Source organism: Erinaceus europaeus, chromosome 3, assembly GCF_950295315.1.
Source record: "Erinaceus europaeus chromosome 3, mEriEur2.1, whole genome shotgun sequence".
Classification (NCBI taxonomy): domain Eukaryota; kingdom Metazoa; phylum Chordata; class Mammalia; order Eulipotyphla; family Erinaceidae; genus Erinaceus; species Erinaceus europaeus.
Genome location: NC_080164.1, coordinates 111,367,808 through 111,386,010, shown reverse-complemented (window position 1 = coordinate 111,386,010; position 18,203 = coordinate 111,367,808). Strand labels below are relative to the sequence as shown.

The window sequence follows — 18,203 nt, the reverse complement described above, 5'->3', positions numbered from 1 at the left end:
CAGGACTGGGGAAAATATAGGCTTTATAGAGGAAGCAGGCAGTTCCTGCTGTCTTGGGGTTTAAGAAGGCAATAGATAGTTATTGCTATAATAAAATTATTTGGCAATTGGGTTAACTTTTAAAATCCCTTTGTTAGGATTTGCTGTACCATACACAACATCAACATAATTTATGTCCTTTGACATTATTTGTATATAGCTGTGTCTTATAGAGTAATACCACTGATTACTTCTTTCTCTCTGGTCTAAACTTTTAGGAGAGTCAATATTTTAAAGACTCAGCCTATGGTCTGTGTATTAAAAAGTTTGAGACATTCAATCAATTTTCCCCTCTCATATTAATTAAATAGTGATTTATATGACTACAAGTTAATAGGAGTGTACATAAACACCATTCCTACCACCAAAAGACTGTGTCCCATCCAATCCTCCGCCCACCCCTCCCAGGATTGATCTTCTTTCCATAGTGATCTTCCAGGGCAGATTTCTAGGTATCTACAAGGATTTCATGAAGAAAATGATCATTTCAATACATCTGATCCAGGAATCAGCCTGCATGATCAAACTACTGTGAATCCTGGAGTCTGAATTTACAGCCTGTCAACCCATAAGACTCAATAGATTGTAAACCACATCCGCTGTTTGTGGCGGAATGTTGTGCTTTCTAGAAGTCAGAACTCAGTTTTCTCAACTCCTATAGCTATTGGGTTTCTCAGTGCTCTAGACCATGCAAGTGTGCATATTCCTTATTGGAGAAGTCTACAGGGCTTTCCACAGTATTTGTTAAATTCTCTCATGTAGCAGCCTCCTGACAAGGCGATGCCAGAAAGGGTTTGTCTGTTTGAGTTATTGGCAAGATTTGTTCAATACGTAGAGAAATACATCTTGTAGATGAGCTTGCTGGAGGTCTTTGGGGTTAGGGAAGAAAGCATAAATTTCACTTTTCTATCTTTTACCTCACTCCTGTCAACAAAACAATATGCGACATATAAAGGGCAGGGGAAGCATGTAACAAAGGAGTAGTCAGTGAGGCTTCATGCCTATAGTTTCTTTTCTTAAAATAATTTTTATTTGTGATTAACAGTAGGTTACAAGACTGCAGGATTACAAATGTACAGTTTACACCACACCTACCACCAAAGTTCTGTATTCCCACCCTCCCACCACCCAGAGTTCTCAAAAGTCTTACAGTTTTCTTGCTTCTGTTTTATTTGGATTTTTTTCTATAGTTTATTTATATATATATATATATATATATATATATATATATTTACTTATGCATTTATTGGGTGGAAAAGAGAGGGAGAGAGAAACATACATGTGCAGCCCTGGTTCATCACTCAAGAAGCTTTTCCTCTGTAGGTGAAAGCCAGGGGCTTGAGCATGGATCTTGCTAATTGTAACATGTGTCCTAGGAAGGTGCACCACTTCCAGCCGCCCCCCCCCCACAGTTTATTTATCATCAGATATTCCACACACCTGACCAATTTATCCAAGAACAATCATCTTCAATTCTGTAGTCTTCACCACCCCCCCTACAAGAGGTTAAAGAGAAATGTGCACACCTATGTATTTGATGGAGCTCAATCCATATTGGTTATTGGGGATATAATTTCACATTTTGGGTTGTCATCTGAGATTAAGTAAATCATAACACCCTAGTCTAGCACACTGTACTTGAATATGCATTTCTTTCTTTCTTTTTCCAAATCTGATTCCCTAGTTATGAAAATGGTAATTGATCTCACAAGGCTCTTACAATGGTTTGATGAATGAAAACATGTGAAGCTCACCTGGATAGTGCGCTGCGTTTTCCAGTGTTTGATCAGTTGTTTGTTTCCAGTGTTTGTCCAGTTGTGACAACCCAAGTTCGAGCGCAGGCCTCACTGCATTGAAGGAAGATTCAGTGTTATGGTCTCTTTCACTTCTCACTCTTTCTCTGCCTCTCTGTTTCTCTTAAAAAATAAAATAAAATAAATAAAATGCATGTTAGTTACTTAGCACACAGTCTGCCACACAGTATATATTCATTGTCATTATTACTTAAAGTGCAATAGAGTCGTAGGAATTGCAGTACATTCTCTCTCTCAGCACCTAGTTAATTCTAGCTCTCTTCCCTTATAAAGAGATTCTGGGCGTCTGGTGGTGGTGCACCAGGTTCAGCGCACATTGTATGAAGCTCAAGGACCTGTGCAAAGATCCTGGTTCTAGCTGGCTCGCCACCTGCAGGGGGCCCAATTCACAAAAGGTGAAGCCTGCAGGTATCTATCCTTCTTGCCCTCCCTCTATCTACCACCCCCCAACTTCTCTAGGTCCTGTTGAGAAAAAAAAAGAGAGAGAAAGAGATTCTGTGTCAACTAAAGGGATTCAATCTGTAATACTCACTGATGAACTGGCTTTTATATGTTATTTTTAAATTTATTATTGGATAGAGACAGAGATTAATTGAGAGGGGAAAAGGAAGATAAAGAGGAAAAAAGACAGATAGCTGCAGCCCTGCTTCAACAGTCATGAAGCTTTCCCCCTGCACATAGGGATCAGGGGCTCGAACCTGCATCCTTGCACTTTGTTATGTGTGTGCTTAATCAGGTGCCCCATCACCTACCCTGTGTGTGTTTTTAGTGTGTGTGTGTGTGTATTTATTTACTTATTGAAACTGTGGGTGGAAAGAAGAGGTAGGGGTGGGCTATGGGGGCATTTCTTAGCTATATCATTTTACTCCAGGAGAATTTTGTTGAGTTTATGTTATTATTTTTTTTACATCAAAATTGTGACTTCTAAAAGAATAATGTATTTATAAAAACTGTGAACAAAGGTTCCAGGTGGTAGCGCACAGGGTTAAGCACACATGGTAAGAAGCACAAGGACCAGCTTAAGGATCTCAGTTCAAGCCCCTGGCTCCCCACCTGTTGGAGGGTCGCTTTGCAGACAGTGAAGCAGGTATGCAGGTGTCTATCTTTCTCTCCCCTTTCTGTCTTCCCCTCCTGTCTCCATTTCTCTCTGTCCTATCCAACAACAACAACAGAAATAACAGCAACAATAACTACAATTACAACAGGGATAAACAACAAGGGCAACAAAAGGGAAGAAAACAGCCTCCAGGAGCAGATGATTTGTAGTGCAGGCACTGAGCCCCAGCAACAATCCTGGAGGCAAAAACAAACAAAAAACTGTGAATAGTACAGATTTATTCTACTATCTAGAGTTATTTAATTATTATTATTATTTATTGTCAAAAGTTTATGCTTGCTGTCTGAGTCTATACCATTCACACTTGTCTTACTGGAAAGAAAGATCCTTAAGCTGGCCCTTTCACTTTGCGCCACATGTGCTTAACCCAATGCGCTACCGTCCGACTCCCCCACCCCTTTTTTTCTCTCTTAACCAATGTATATTTTAACCTTAAAGTGCTGGTCCCAGTTCGGGGCAGCAGTTGCCGGTCTAGCTTCATGGATGGGAGACAGACGACCAGGGACTCATGGCTGAGCTGGGAATGCAGTTCAATCTTTATTGACGAGCGGGGATGCAGTTCAACAATCTAATCTCTTCTAATCTTTCTTCATTCGAAAGCCCTGTCTTATGTCTCCTGAGGTGGAAATGTCAGGAAGAGGATGTATGTAGGATAGGGGGTGGGGAGAAGGAAAATAGCTCTCGAACCAGTGGCGATTAAACCAGTGAAAACAATGATTATGTAAATAGACCACAGCCTCAAATATGTAACAGAAGGGGTCTTAGGAGCAGAATTTAGAAGCATAGCAACATTAAAGAACTTTTTTCAAGCTGGGCAGTGGCACACCAGGTGAATGCAGAAATTGCTATGGACAAGGATCCAGTTTCAAGCCTCTGGTCCCCAAATACAGAGGGGGAAGCTTCATGAGAGGTGAAATGGGGATGCAGGTATCTCTCTGTCTCTTTCCCTCTTTATCCCCCCCTTCCTCTCAATTTCTGTCTTTATCCAACAAAGTGAAGATAAATAAAATATTTAAAGCACAACTTTTTTTTTCAACATGTAGAATTACCCAAAAGTTTATAGGATGAGAGCCTATGGAAGCTGTTTGAAATCCACTGGGGTCTGAGAAACACTGGCCTGAGTGGCAGCATGGTGGGCAGATTAACAACAGGAGGATACAGTGCATTTTCTACCACCATTGCATCATTTGCTGGCTAACTCTTTCTAGGTCTTGTAAATTATGAAATGGGCTTTTGTTAGGTTTTATTTCTGTAGTAATAATTTGCTGGGAGCCCCCCTGCTAGTGTTTTGCATGCTAGTCTGATCACTGAGACAGTGGCAAGAACCTGACAGGTGTGACAAAGAAGTTATTTTGCCTGAGCAATCGAGGAGTCAGTGGGGCACTGAAACACAAGTTCTCATGATTAGGTGATTAACAAGAATGATTCCTTGGAAAATACTGTTTGCTAAGAGAAAGACTATAATGGAGATTTAGAAGAGTTGCTTTCTCTGTCAAAGCAGAAACATCTGAAATAAATGAAGTGTGGTAGAGGGAATTGGCATATGAAATTTCATTTTGGTAAGTAGTTTACAATTCAGTAAACAATTTACTAGTGGACATCTGCAAGATCCTCTCTCTCTCACTATTATTTCCCCTCTGGGAGTATGGACCAAAGATATTTTTGGGGTGCAGAAGGTGGGAGTTCTGGCTTCTGTAATTGCTTCTCCAATGGACATGGGTGTTGGCAGGAAAATCCATACCCCCAGCCTAGTGAGGTTGGGCTCTGGAGAGGAGAAGGTTCTAGGACACATTGGTGAAGTTGTCTGCACAGGGAAGTTAATGGCTGTTATTTTTTATCTCCTCTTGCTAGGTGTCTACATGTCACTCTCACCACCAAGTTAAATCCTGTTCCACTAGGCCTCCAGTGTCCTTTCTATCCCTCCACTGACTATGGAATCCTCTCTCTCTCTCTCTCTCTCTCTCTCTCTGTGTGTGTGTGTGTGTGTGTATGTGTGTGTGTGTGTGTGTGTATGTGTTGCAAAAGGCCACACTTAGTCCAGGTTCCACTTTGTGATTTCCCTCCCTATTATTGTTTAAGAATTATCTAAAAATACTACAATTCAGCATTCCTCTCTCCTTCTGGCTTAACTCACTTATCCAGACTCTTCTAAGTTCGATCCAAGATGAGGCAAAGGAAAGGATTTCATTATTATTTTTTTTTATATTTATTTATTTATTCCCTTTTGTTGCCCTTGTTGTTTTATTGTTGTAGTTATTATTGCTGATGTCGTCGTTGTTGGATAGGACAGATAGAAATGGAGAGAGGAGGGGAAGACAGAGAGGGGGAAAGAAAGACAGACACCTGCAGACCTGCTTCACCATCTGTAAAGCGACTCCCCTGCAGGTGGGGAGCCAGGGCTCGAACCGGGATCCTTATGCTGGTCCTTGCACTTTGCGACACCTGTGCTTAACACACTGCGTTACAGCCTGACTCCTGATTTCATTATGTTTTACAGACGAGCAGTATTCTGTTTTGTATCAGTACTACAATTTTTAATACGTTTTTTCATTATCTTTATTTATTGGACAGAGATAGTCAGAAATTGAGAAGGGGATATATATATGTATATAATATATATATATATATAGGTATGTATATTATATATGTATGTATATTATACATATATATGTAGAGAGAGAGAGGGAAAGGGGGAGAGAGGGACAGAGAGAGATACCTGTATCCCTGCATAACCATTCATGAAGCCCACCCACCCCACCTATAGGTGGGGACCAGGAGATTGAATGGGGGTCCTTGCACATTATAATATGTGCTCTCAACCAGGTATGCCACCACCTGGCCCCACCACAGTTTTCTTAGTCACTCATCCTTTGTTAGATACGTGGGTTGTTCTCAAGTCTGGACTATGACAATTTGTGGGGCTATGAAGACAGAAACCTCTTCTGATAGGTGATTTTGTGTTCTATGGGAACATCCCTAAGAGAGGAAGGAGCCAGATAATAATACTTCAGGAAATTTTTCTTCTAGACACTGCAGCTCACTCTTCAAAGTCCTTGGCTTTCTAACTCTGAGGCTCTTTTTTTTTTTGTTGTTGTTCATTGGTCTATAACCCAAACAACTTTTGATATTTTTTTCATAGTTCAGATCTCAGCAGAACATAGTGTAAAGCTTCTGTTTCCTCTCTACGCATCAACACCCTTCCCATGTTGACAGCAGAATCAACACTGGCTGTGTATTGTTTAGTGGCAAGGGTGCAATAAATGGCTGGTTGTTGTTCACTTTGACAATAATATCCCTAGAAAATGTATTTTTCTACTAATTTATTTGTTAGACAGATGTGCTTTTGGACAAATTTGGTCTTCTTTTAACCTTGAACAAGCACTATGGAAGGCATGCAGAGAGAGTAAGAAGGAGCTGACACATTCAATATCAATATACAACTTCTGGATAGTAAATTACCATTCCCCCCTTGATTAATTGAGTTAACTTAGCCCTATGAAAACTTAGGATGCTAAAATTCTGTGGGATAAAAATATCCTATGATGTGTTATTTTATATAGAATCTTATGTAATCTGTCAAAGTGTAGGCAATCTGTTCTTACTGCTATTTTAAAACTTTTCTTGTTAAATACAATTGATCACACCCAGTGTCTAAATCATTTTATTGTGTAGAAATAAATGCCTGCTTTTTCACTATATTGTGAATTTTATTTGTAAACATGACTGTTTCTTTTCTAATAATGACCTAAAATTTGTTTTCTCTGTAACTCACAATTCTGTTTTTATAGCACATACGCAGTATTGTTCTAACCTCACATATGTACTGAACACATTTAAGAAAATATGTATTTTTTGCCACAAGGGTTATTTTGGGAGCTTGGCATTTGCAAGATGATCCCACTGTTCCTGGGCACCATTTTGCTTCACTTTTCTTTCTTTTCAGATGGGGATAGAGAAAAATTGAAAGACAGAGACAGAAGGAGATCCACAGTAATTGTTCTCTGCTTGCAACGATTCCCCTCTGGTGGACCAGGCTTTGAACTTAATTCCTCACACATGGTACCCTGTGACCTCTGCTGGTGTGCCCCTGCCTTACCCCTGCATCGAGCAGATTTATAATATTAAGAGCTTCAGATAAAAGATTATTGGAGTCTGGACAGTAGCACATCTGTTTAAGCACACATAAAACTAAGCACAAGGACCCTTACAAAGATCCCAATTTAAGCCCCCTGTCCCCATTTGCAGTGTGTTGCTTTGCAAGTGGTGAAGCAGATTTGCAGCTGTCTTTCTATTCCCTTCGTCCCCCCTCCTCAATTTCTCTCTGTCTTATCTAATAAAATGAAAAAATGGCCACCAGGAGTGCCAGTACCAAGCCCCAGTAAGCACCCTGGAAACAAAGAAAAAAATGATTATGTATATTTTCTGAACATAGTAAGTTGTGTTTTATCAGTGAAATGAAAAACTTCTGAGCATGCATTGGAAAATAAAATTCAATAATACATACATTTATTTAATTATAAAACTATACTAACTCCCCCCTCATTGTCTTAATTACCCACCAAGCCAAATGCGTATGATTTCAACTATAGTAATCATTGTCCTTAGCTGTCCATTTAGCATCAAGGTTAAAGATACCCATGTTCACTATGGGCACTGTGGCTATAGATATTACAGCCAAACCTGGTCCTTCTACATGTTTACTTACTGTACTTCTAAATACTGGCCATCAGTAAAAGACCAAAAGGACCACATGACTGGTGTGTCCTCATAGAAACAGAGAATACAACAGATTGTTACTAATAAAGTGAGCTTATTTATTTTTCTTTATTTTTATTAGTGATTTAATAATGACTAAAAAGATTATAGTATAATATGGGTAAAATTCCATATAATTCTTACCACCAGATTTCTGTATCCCATCCCTTCCACTGGAAGCTTCCCTATTCTTTTTTCCTCTGGGGGTATGGACCACAATTCTTTGTGGAGTGTAGAAGATGAGAGTTCTGGTGTCTGTAATTGCTTCTCTGATGGACATGGACATTGGCAAGTGGATCCATACCCCTAGGTTGTTTCTGTATTTCCCTCCTGGGGTTGAGCTCTGGAGAGGTGAGGTACCAGGACACATTGGTGAGGTCATCATAGTTGTAACTCTGGAAACAGAGTTAGAAAAGGAGGACACAGAGAGCAACTTGGACTGTGCACAGTGTACTGGACCAAACCCAGTTTCACTGAAGGAGGAATGGAAATGAGGAGTTTGAAGTGGGGATTGACATTCTAGGTTGAGGGTGAAAACATGTTGGAGACACTCATGTTGCAGAGCTGGGAAATGGAGCTCATGTGTAGACCACTGTGCTGTAAACCATTAACCTCCAACTCAAAGGGAAACATAAATTTAGTGCAAAGGTTAAAAAAACATGACATTTTTGTGAAAACATGTTGTCCTGTGGAGAGACCATCAGCTAAATAAATGATGAAAGAATGAATAACTGCATGTTAACTAACAACATATGCTGGCTTCATTAAATATGCCCTTTTTCTGTTCTTCCTTTCCTCTTTTTTTATTTATAAAAGGGAAACATTGACAAAACTATATGATAAGAGGGGTACAACTCCACACAATCTCCACCATCAGAACTCCGTATCCTATCCCCTCCCCTCCCCTGATAGTTTTTCTATTCTTTATCCCTCTGGGAGTAAGGACCCAGAGTCATTACAGGGTGCAGAAAGTGGAAGGTCTGGCTTCTGTAATTGCTTCCCTGCTGAACATGGGCTTTGACAGGTTGATCCATACTCCCAGCCTCTCTCTCTTTCCTTACTGGGGTGGGGCTCTGGGGAAGCAGTGCTCCAGGACACATTGATGTGGTCATCTGTCCAGGGAGCTCCGGTTGGCATCATAGTAGCATCTGGACCCTGGTGGCTTAAAAGATAGTTATCATATAAAGCCAAACAGGTCATTGACTAATCATGAACCTAAAAGCTGGAATAGTACAGATGAAAGGTTGGGGGGGGGTCTCCATTTTATAAATAGCTAGTAGGCCTATTTTGGTTATATTTCAAAGGGCCCTTGAGTATACTAGTTTTTTTTTTTTTTTTCCTGAGCTTGAAATATGCAGGTGCATCCAAGTTATTGTCTGTGGAGATGGTGTCATGGCTGGAAAAAGGACCAGAAAGCTGGATCAGGGAAGAGAGTAGCTCCCAAATATGAGAAAGGGGTATAAATATTGTTGACTGTAAACCCATTGATTTGATCTGACCTGGGGCCCATATTCAGCTTGGGAGCCTATGTGACCTCTGTATCCCTGTAAATCTAGACCAGGTCCCATGAGATAGGGCATATGTTCACATATATCCATCAATTAGGGCAAAATATATACTTGAAAGCAAAAGTACACAATAGTCTGCAGTGAGTCACTATAAAGTTCATAATGAAATAGTGTCTACTTAGACTTAGATAGCCTCCTCACCTACTTCCTATTACACTTCCCTCACTCACTCCAAATCTAACCTTATCAAAACAAGGACTGCAAAAGCTGAATAAGGACAAGAGACTGGCATACTTTAATGATGGCTATTTAGTCACTATCAGGCCATCCTATCAGCTGGGGCCCTAGTTGGGGAGCCCTGAGATTCCCAAACAGACATGATGGGCCTAGACCTTGAATAAATGCCTCTCCCCAATATTACCAGTCATATCTATCAGGAACAATAGACCTTTTGTGGGCCCCTATAGGACCTTGCCCTGAACTTGGATCAACAACAGTAGAGAATGTTCCATCCTCAGAAGGGAGGCTGGATAACATACTCTATGCTCCACCTGAGGAAGATGAGTCCTGAAATTGGAGCAGCTTGGAATGTTCCTACTCATGACTAAATATGCCTATGTGTGTACCACTGAGAGAATACACAAAGTACAGGTGTCAGAAGTGCTGGGAAAGTGTGCTGACTCTTGCTGTAGATATTCAGGAAACAAAAATGGGAAAGAGAGACACTGTGGAGGAAGGGATGCTAACAGAAATTTCGGACAGGCTGTTAATTAACGCTGATGAGTGTAGAGAGTCAGTACCCCTCTGTCAGGCATCAGAACAAGGCAGTTTGCCCAAGAGTGAGGAGAGAAGTGGTGCCACTCAGGCTTCAAAGGCAGCCCAAGTAATAGCCACCTTGCTTCTAAATCCCAGATCCATGCTTCTTGAATCCACTTGCCATAATTAACAACCCTCTCTAAGTTCTGTAACTCCCTCTGATCATTCAAATGTTTCCGTTTTACTTGAACTAATGCACTTCTCTGCTACTGGTAGCAAAAAGAGCTGTAAGAGGTAAAAAGAAAATTCAATATAGAAAGAATAAAAATCAATACTCCTTTGAATCTCCTGTACTTCCTGTATTATACCACTTGAATACAGGTAAGCTGGTTTAATAATCTCCACCGACTTTTATCTCATAATGCTCATGCTTTCAAATGTAGGGCATACATTTCTAAATTCAACTTGAATGCCAGATTGCTACATTTCGTTTCACTCTCTAAGAAGGCTGCTCTTATACAGGCTGTTGTCTTGATGCATAGCACATTCTGTGAGCACTGGTGACTAATAGAGTTTTCTCTGCTGAGGGAAATATGTATTCTGTGCTATACATTGTGGTTATCTCATGGCAGAGCTAACTACTGAACTCTTGCAAAGTAGCTTATGTGATGAAGAGCTTAGATTTTTAACTTTACTTAATTATATGAATATAGAAAAAGTAATCATTCATGTTAATGGCTATAGAAATCAGACTATACAGTTTTAGAGTGTCTTAGGGAAAAGTAGTCAATATATAATATTATATATAATAATATAATATATGGTAATATAATATACTGTTAACTATATTGACAAAAACTATAGTCAGTGATCCACAACTATCTCCTAGTTTCTTGTAAGCATTGGTTATCATCCGAGTTTATGAAACTTTTGCAGATATATTGCAGTTTGAATATTTGTGTTGTTGTTGTTGTTATTATTATTTGCCTATAGTTTTATCTGGGGCTCAATGCCAGAAAACTGAATCTACTGCTCCTGGCAGCCATTTTTTTCCCATTTTATTGGATAAGATTGAGAGAAATTGAGAGAGGAGGGGGAAATAGAGAGAGAGAGAGAGAGAGAACGACAGACCTGCAGACCTGCTTTACCACTTGTGAAGGGTTCCCCCTGCAGGTGGAGAGCAGGGGCTCGAACCAGGATCCTTGCACAGGTCCTTGTGCTTAGTCCTATGTGTGCTTAACCATCTGTGCCACCACCAGTCCCCCAATATTTACTTTTACTGTCTTTCATATGCCCCTCCCCAAAAGTTAAAGGAAATCCATCCACATTTTCTACCACAAGTGATATATTAACAAACAAAACAAAACAAAACATGGCGAAAGAAGACAAGCTAGCAAGAAGGAGAGGAAAAGATGCAAATAGCTTATAAAAGAGTAAACACTATATATGAGCTCTTACTACTTGAGAAATATTATTTAGAAAATCAAATGTAGGGCCAGTTTGTGGCACACCTATTTATTTTTTAATTTTTAATTTTAATTTTTACTTATTGGATAGAGACAGTCATAAATCGAGAGGGAAAGGGGAGATAGAGAGGGAGAGAGACAGAGAGACACCTGCACCCCTGCTTCACCACTTATGAAGCTTTCCCCTTGCAGGTGGAGACTGGGGGCTCGAGTGTGGGTCCTTGCTCATTGTAACATATGCACTCCACCAGGTGAGCCACCACCCAGCCGCCAGTACATCTATTTAAATGCTCATGTTATGATGCACAAGGACCCAGGTTCAAGCACCGAGTCCCCAGCTATAGAGGCAAAGCTTCATGAGTGGCAAAGCAGAGCTGCAGGTGTATCTCTCCCCTCTCTATCTCCCACTTCTTTCTCAGTTTTTCTCTGTCTCAATCAAATAATAAAAATCATAAAAAATTAAAAAATCAAACTTTGAAGACTATCTGAAAAGTGCATTATATTTATAAATCATCATTGTCAAGTGTGGTTTGTAAACATTTTTTACAGGATGCTCCTTATTTTTAAGTAAGTTTAAGATTGGGGATGTGGTATAGTGGTAGTGCATGAGATTCTTTTTAAATTTTAATTTATTTATAAAAAGGAAACATTGACAAATCTATAGGATAAGAGGGTTATAACTCCACAGAATTCCCACCACCAGAACTCTGTATCTCATCCCCGCCCCGATAGCTTTCTATTCTTTATCCCTCTGGGAGTATGGACCTAGGGTCATTATGGGATGCAGAAGGTGGAAGGTCTGGCTTCTGTAATTGCTTCCCCGCTGAACATGGGCGTTGACAGGTCGACACATACACCCAGCCTGTCTCTCTCTTTACCTAGTGGGGCCAGGCTCTGGGGAAGTGGGGTTCCAGGACATATTGGTGGGGTTGTCTGTCCAGGGAAGTCTGTTGGCATCATGGTAGCATCTGGACCCTGGTGGCTGAAAAGAGAGAGAACGTATAAAGCCAAACAAGTTGTTGACTAATCATGAACCTAAAATCTTGAATATTGCAGATGAAGTGTTTGGGGTCTCTGTTTTGTAAATAGCTACTAGGCCTATTTTAGTTGTACTCCAAAGGGCCCGTGAGTATACTAGGTTTTTTTTTTTTTCCCCTTGAGCCTGAAATATGCAGGTGGATCCAAGTGATTATCTGGTGAGATGGTGTCATGGCTGGAAAAAGGACCAGAAAGCTGTATCAGGGAAGAGAGTAGCTCCTAAATATGGGAAAGATATATAAATATTGGTGACTGTAAACCCATTTAATTTGATCTGAATTGGGGCCCATATATGACCTCTGCATCCCTGTAGATCTGAGCTCACATTCTGTGGTCATGGGTAGGAACATTCCAAGCTGCTCCAATTTCAGGATACATATTCCTCATGTGGAACATAGAGTATGCTATCCAGCCTCCCTTCTGAGGATGGAATATTATCTACTGTTGTTGATCCAAGTTGAGGGCAAGGTCCTATAGGGGCCCACAAAAGGGTCTAATGTCTTGTTCCTGATAGAGATGACAGGTAGTATTGGAGAGAGGCAATATTCAAGGTCTAGGTCCATCATGTCTGTTTGGGAATCTCAGGGCTCCCCAACTAGGGCCCCAGCTGATAGGATGGCCTGATAGTGACTAAATAGTCATTGTTAAAGTATGCTAGTCTCTTGCCCTTATTCAACTTTTGCAGTCCTTGTTTTGATAAGGTTAGATTTGGAGTGAGTGAGGGAAGTGTAATAGGAAGTAGGTGAGGAGGCTATCTAAGTCTAAGTAGACACTACTTCATTATGGACTCTATAGTGACTCACTGCAGACTATTGTGTACTTTTGCTTTCAAGTATATATTTTGCCCTAATTGATGGATATATGTGAACATATGCCCTATTTCATGGGACTTGGTCTAGATCTAGGTTTTGGGACTTTATTAGGAAGTGAACCACCTGAAATAGATTTAGAGAATCCTATGAAAGGAAAGGTCTCACAGGAGTAATGAGGGTGAAGGGTTGACATGCCATGCCTGAAGTCCATGGACACAGTCTGAAGTGAAGCATGCTGAAATGGTACTCATTGCATTCATTAGGTTGAGATCAGTGGATGCAATATCATTTGGTAGGAATTGAGAGAAACATGCAGGAAAGTGAGCCCCACACTAGAGGTTCCAGGACTGGGGAAATATAGGCTCTATAGAGGAAGCTGGAGGTTCCTGCTGTCTTAGGACAATAAGAAGACAATAAATATTTATTGCTATAATTAAATTCTTTGGCAATTAGGTTAACTTTGAAAAATCCCTTTGTTAGAATTTGCTATCTCATACAAAATAGCACCATAATTTATGTCCTTTGACATTATTTGTATATAGCTGTGCCATCGGTTGCTTTCGTTCCTCCTGGTCTAAGCTTTTAAGAAAGTCAACATTTTAAAGACTCACCCTATGGTCTGCGCATTCAAAAGTTTTAGACATTCAATCAATTTCCCCCTCTCATATTAATTAAATAGTGATTTATATGTCTACAAATTAATGGGAATGTACATAACATTCCCACCACCAAAAGACTGTGTTCCATCCTATCCTCAGCCCCACCCCAATGAAGCCAAATTTATGACCTTCCCCTCAACCCAGAGATTTTTACTTTGGTGCCCAGATTATGTCAAGACCTGCTTTGAGTTTACCTTTCTGTTCTTCATTCTCAACTTCTCCTTATGAGTGGATTCATCCCATATAAGTCTTTTTCTTTCTGACTTAGCTAACTTAACATAATTCCTTCTAGCTCCATCCAAGGTTGGTCAGAGAAGGTGGGTTCATGGAATAGCTGTGTAGTATTCCATCATGTATATATACCACAACTTTCTCAGCCATTCATCTGTTGTTGGGCATCTGAGTTGCTTCCAGGTTTAGCTATTATAAATTGTTCTGCTATGAACATATGTGTACACATATATTTTTGGTTGGGTGTTATAGAGTCCTTGGGGTATATCCCTAGGAGAGGAATTACTAGGACATATGAAAAGTCTATGTCTACCCTTGTGAGAGTTATTCAGACTTCTCTAAACAAAGGGTGGACCAATTTACATTCCAACCAGCAGTGAAGAAGGGTTCCTTTGTCCCCACAGCCTCTTTAGCATTGCTGATGCTATCCTTTTTGATGTATGCCATTCTCACAGGGGTGAGGTGGTATCTCAATGTTGCCTTTATTTGCATTTCTCTGACAATCAGTGACCTGGAGCAATTTTTTGTGTGTTTGTTATCCTTTTGGATCTCTTCTGTAGTGAATGTTCTTTTCATATCCTCTGCCCATTTTTTTATGTGGTCATTTTGTTGTTGTTGTTGTTGCTAAGTATGATGATCTCTTTGCATATTTTGGTTATTAGTTTCTTGTCTGATGTAAGACATGTGAAGATCTTCTCCCATTCTGTGAGGGGGTCTCTTTCTGTGATAGTTTCTTTGGCTGTGCAAAAGCTTTTCAATTTGATGTAGTCCCACCTGATCTAGGTCTTTTGTTGTTGGGAAGATTCTTAATAACTGTTTCAATTTATTTGTCTGTGATTGGTGCATTTAGGTTTTGTAGTTCTTCTTGGAAGGCTATATGTTTTAGAAGGCTATATGTTTCTAGGAATTCTTACATTTCTTTCAGATTCTTTGGCTTGGTGGTGTAGTTCTTCCTAGAAGTTTCACATGATTTTCTGGATTTCTGTGGTGTCAGTTGTGATATCTCCTCTGTTACTCTGTCCATTACATTTCTATTTATTTGGATCTCCCCCCCCCCCTTTTTTGTGACTCTGGCTAGGGGTTTGTCAATCTTGTTTAACTTTTCAAAGAACCAACATTTGGCTTCATTGGTCTTTTGTATGCTTCTCTTATTTTCAATGTTGTTTATTTCTGGTCTAATTTTAGTGATTTCCATCCCCTGGTTGCTTTAGGGTCCCTTTGTTCTCTTCCTCTAAGTCCTTAAGGCATGCAGTAATGCCAATTATTTGAGCTTTTTCTTGTTCTCTAATATGTGATTGTATGGCTATGAGTTTCCTCAATACTGCTTTAGCTGTGTCCCAAATATTTTGATAGCTTGTGTCTTCATTTTCATTTGTTTCCAGAAACATTTGAATTTCTTGCTTGTGTGCTTCTCAAACCCAGTTTTATTAAGCAGCATGTTGTTGAGTTTTCAAATTTTGTGACTTTTAGTAATTTTCTGTTTTTTGTTGAATGTTAGCTTTACTCCACTGTGGTCTGAGAAGATAATTGGGATTATTTCAATGCTCTTGAATTTTTGATACTGTCTTTGTGGCCTAACATGTAGTCTATCCTTAAGGATGTGCTGTGTGGATTTGAAAAGAATGTGTATTCCAGTTTTGGGGGGTGAAGGACTCTGAAAATGTCCAGAAGGTCTAGTCTGTCCATATCTTTATTTAATTCTATTGTTTCTTTGTTGATTCTCTGCTTTGATGACCTAAGTGTGAGAGTGAGGTGTGGAAGTCTCCCACTATTTTGTATTACTATTGATGTATTTTTGTCGTTCTTTCAGTAGGTGTTTGATGTATTTAGATGGTCCCTCATTGGATGCATAGATGTTTATAATTGTTAAAACTTGTTCTTATTTATAAGAGGTCTTTTAGAACCTCTTTCAGGGCAGGCTTTGTGATGGTTGCCTCCTTTAACTGTTGTTTGTCTGAGAAGGTTCTGTTCCCTCCATATAGTTTGAATGAAAGTCTAGCAGGATATATTATCCTTGGTTGGAATCCTTTTTCATTGAGAGCTCTATAGATAGCTTCCCATTCTCTTCTGGCTTTTAGAGTCTGAGTGGAGAAGTCTGCTGATAGTCTTATGGGATTTCCCCTGTATGTGACTTTTTGTTTCTCTCTTGCAGCCTTTAGGATCCTTTCTTTATCTTTGCTTCTTTTCATTGTAACTATGATGTGTCTTGGTGTCTTCAGGTCTGGGTTGATTCTGTTTGGGACTCTCTGGGCCTCTTGGATCTTAATGCCCTTTCTGTTGTTTAGGTCTGAGGAGTTTTCTTCTATTATTTCCTCTAGGGTGTTTATTTCCCCTTCCTCTCTTTCTTCCTCTGGTAGACCAATTATACAAATGTTACTTCTTTTGAGATCATCCCATGTGTCTCTGTTGTTGTTTTCAGTGTCTCTCAATCTCTCTTTCTATTTTTTAGCTCTTTTACCTCTTTTTTAGTTTTCTCTACCATATCCTCTGTCTGGTTAATTCTGTTTTCTGCTTCTGATAATCTGCTTTCCCTTCCTTCAGCTTCTTTCTTCAGTTCAGTTATAGTATTAGCTTGTTCTGCTAATTGGCCTTTTGACTCATCCATTTCAGCTTTCGGTTCTCTAATTACCTCAAGGTAGCTAGTATTTTCCTTGAGGGTCTCATCTGTTGTTTCCCTAATTCTGATAGGCCTTTCCTCCATAATTGTCTTCATTTCTGTGATTATTAGGTTTCCTAATGCTTGCATACTTTTCTTACCTATGGTTACTTCTGACTGATTTGTAGTTTCTTCTGGGCTCCTGCCCTGATTCATTGAGGTAGCAGTTTTATTTGCTCTTGATTTAACCATTTCCTTTTATTAATGTGGTTTTTATTATTTTGTCCTATTATTCTCCAGTTGTATTTTGAGTACTAGCCATGCTATATTAATGACTTTTTACAAATGCAGTCACAAACCTCAGAAATTATAACAATAGCAACTGAAGCAAGGATTGATGCAGATTTCTCTATTTCCCTTCACCTTTACCTTTACCTTTTCACTCCCCTCTTTACTTTTTCACTCCCCTCTCAATTTGTCCTATTCTACTTTAATTGAACTGAAAAATTGATATCTGACTTCTGTGACTTAGCAACTGCTTAATTTTATTCAACTTTGAAAGGCAGTGTGTTCTATGAAATTTTACCTATGTAGATGACCATTTCACATCACAGATAACATCAGAAAGGTCAAAGTGTAAGGGTCAAGTATAAAGGTCAAGAATCACTTGAAATAAATCACACCATATTTCCTGTACATAATAGAATCTCCCATTTTAAGTGTCAGACACCCACCCATGCTGAAACAATTTGAGCATTAAGTATAGAAAGTACTTCCTTTCTAAATTTCTATCCCTTCTTATCATTACAATATTCTTTAAAGGAGTGAAATAGTATTTTTCAGACTGAAAGGAGAGACTGACTAAAAGGAAAAAGCAAATTTTTAAGTATACTTGATATTAATAATGACATATGTGTGTAATAGATAAAGAAAAGGTTGTATCAGTTATTTGTAAACCTGTCCATTGAATTACACTAAGTTGCTTCACTCTTGAAAAGAATTTGTATTTTAAATCAGAATGTTTCAAAGCACATATGATTTTCTTTGGAAAAATAGGAATTCTTTTAGAAGTTCATGTCACACTAATGTGAATTTTGTGAATAAAATTGATTTTTAATTTTATTTATGAGAGTTATGCATATCTACAAATATTTATTGTGTACATATATATATATATATAGACATAAGACTATAAATTAAAATGCAGGTGCAATTATGATATATATATATATAATTACTATGTTTTTTTTCTTTTCTATAGGAATAACAGGGACAAAACACATTCCTAATGTAAAAACAGTGAACAAAATATTGTGTTTTTTGCCATTTTTGAATGGGTTATAACTTTTTAAAAAAATATTTACTTATTTATTCTCTAATGTTGCCCTTGTTTTATTGTTGTAGTTATTATT

General features: G+C 39.0%; 1 long non-coding RNA gene across 1 annotated transcript in view; it reads left to right on the top strand.

Annotated features, from left to right (window-relative positions):
- The window catches only part of LOC132537518 (uncharacterized), a 171,815-nt gene that overhangs the window by 120,258 nt on the left and 33,354 nt on the right, over positions 1–18,203 (top strand). The window lies entirely within an intron of this gene.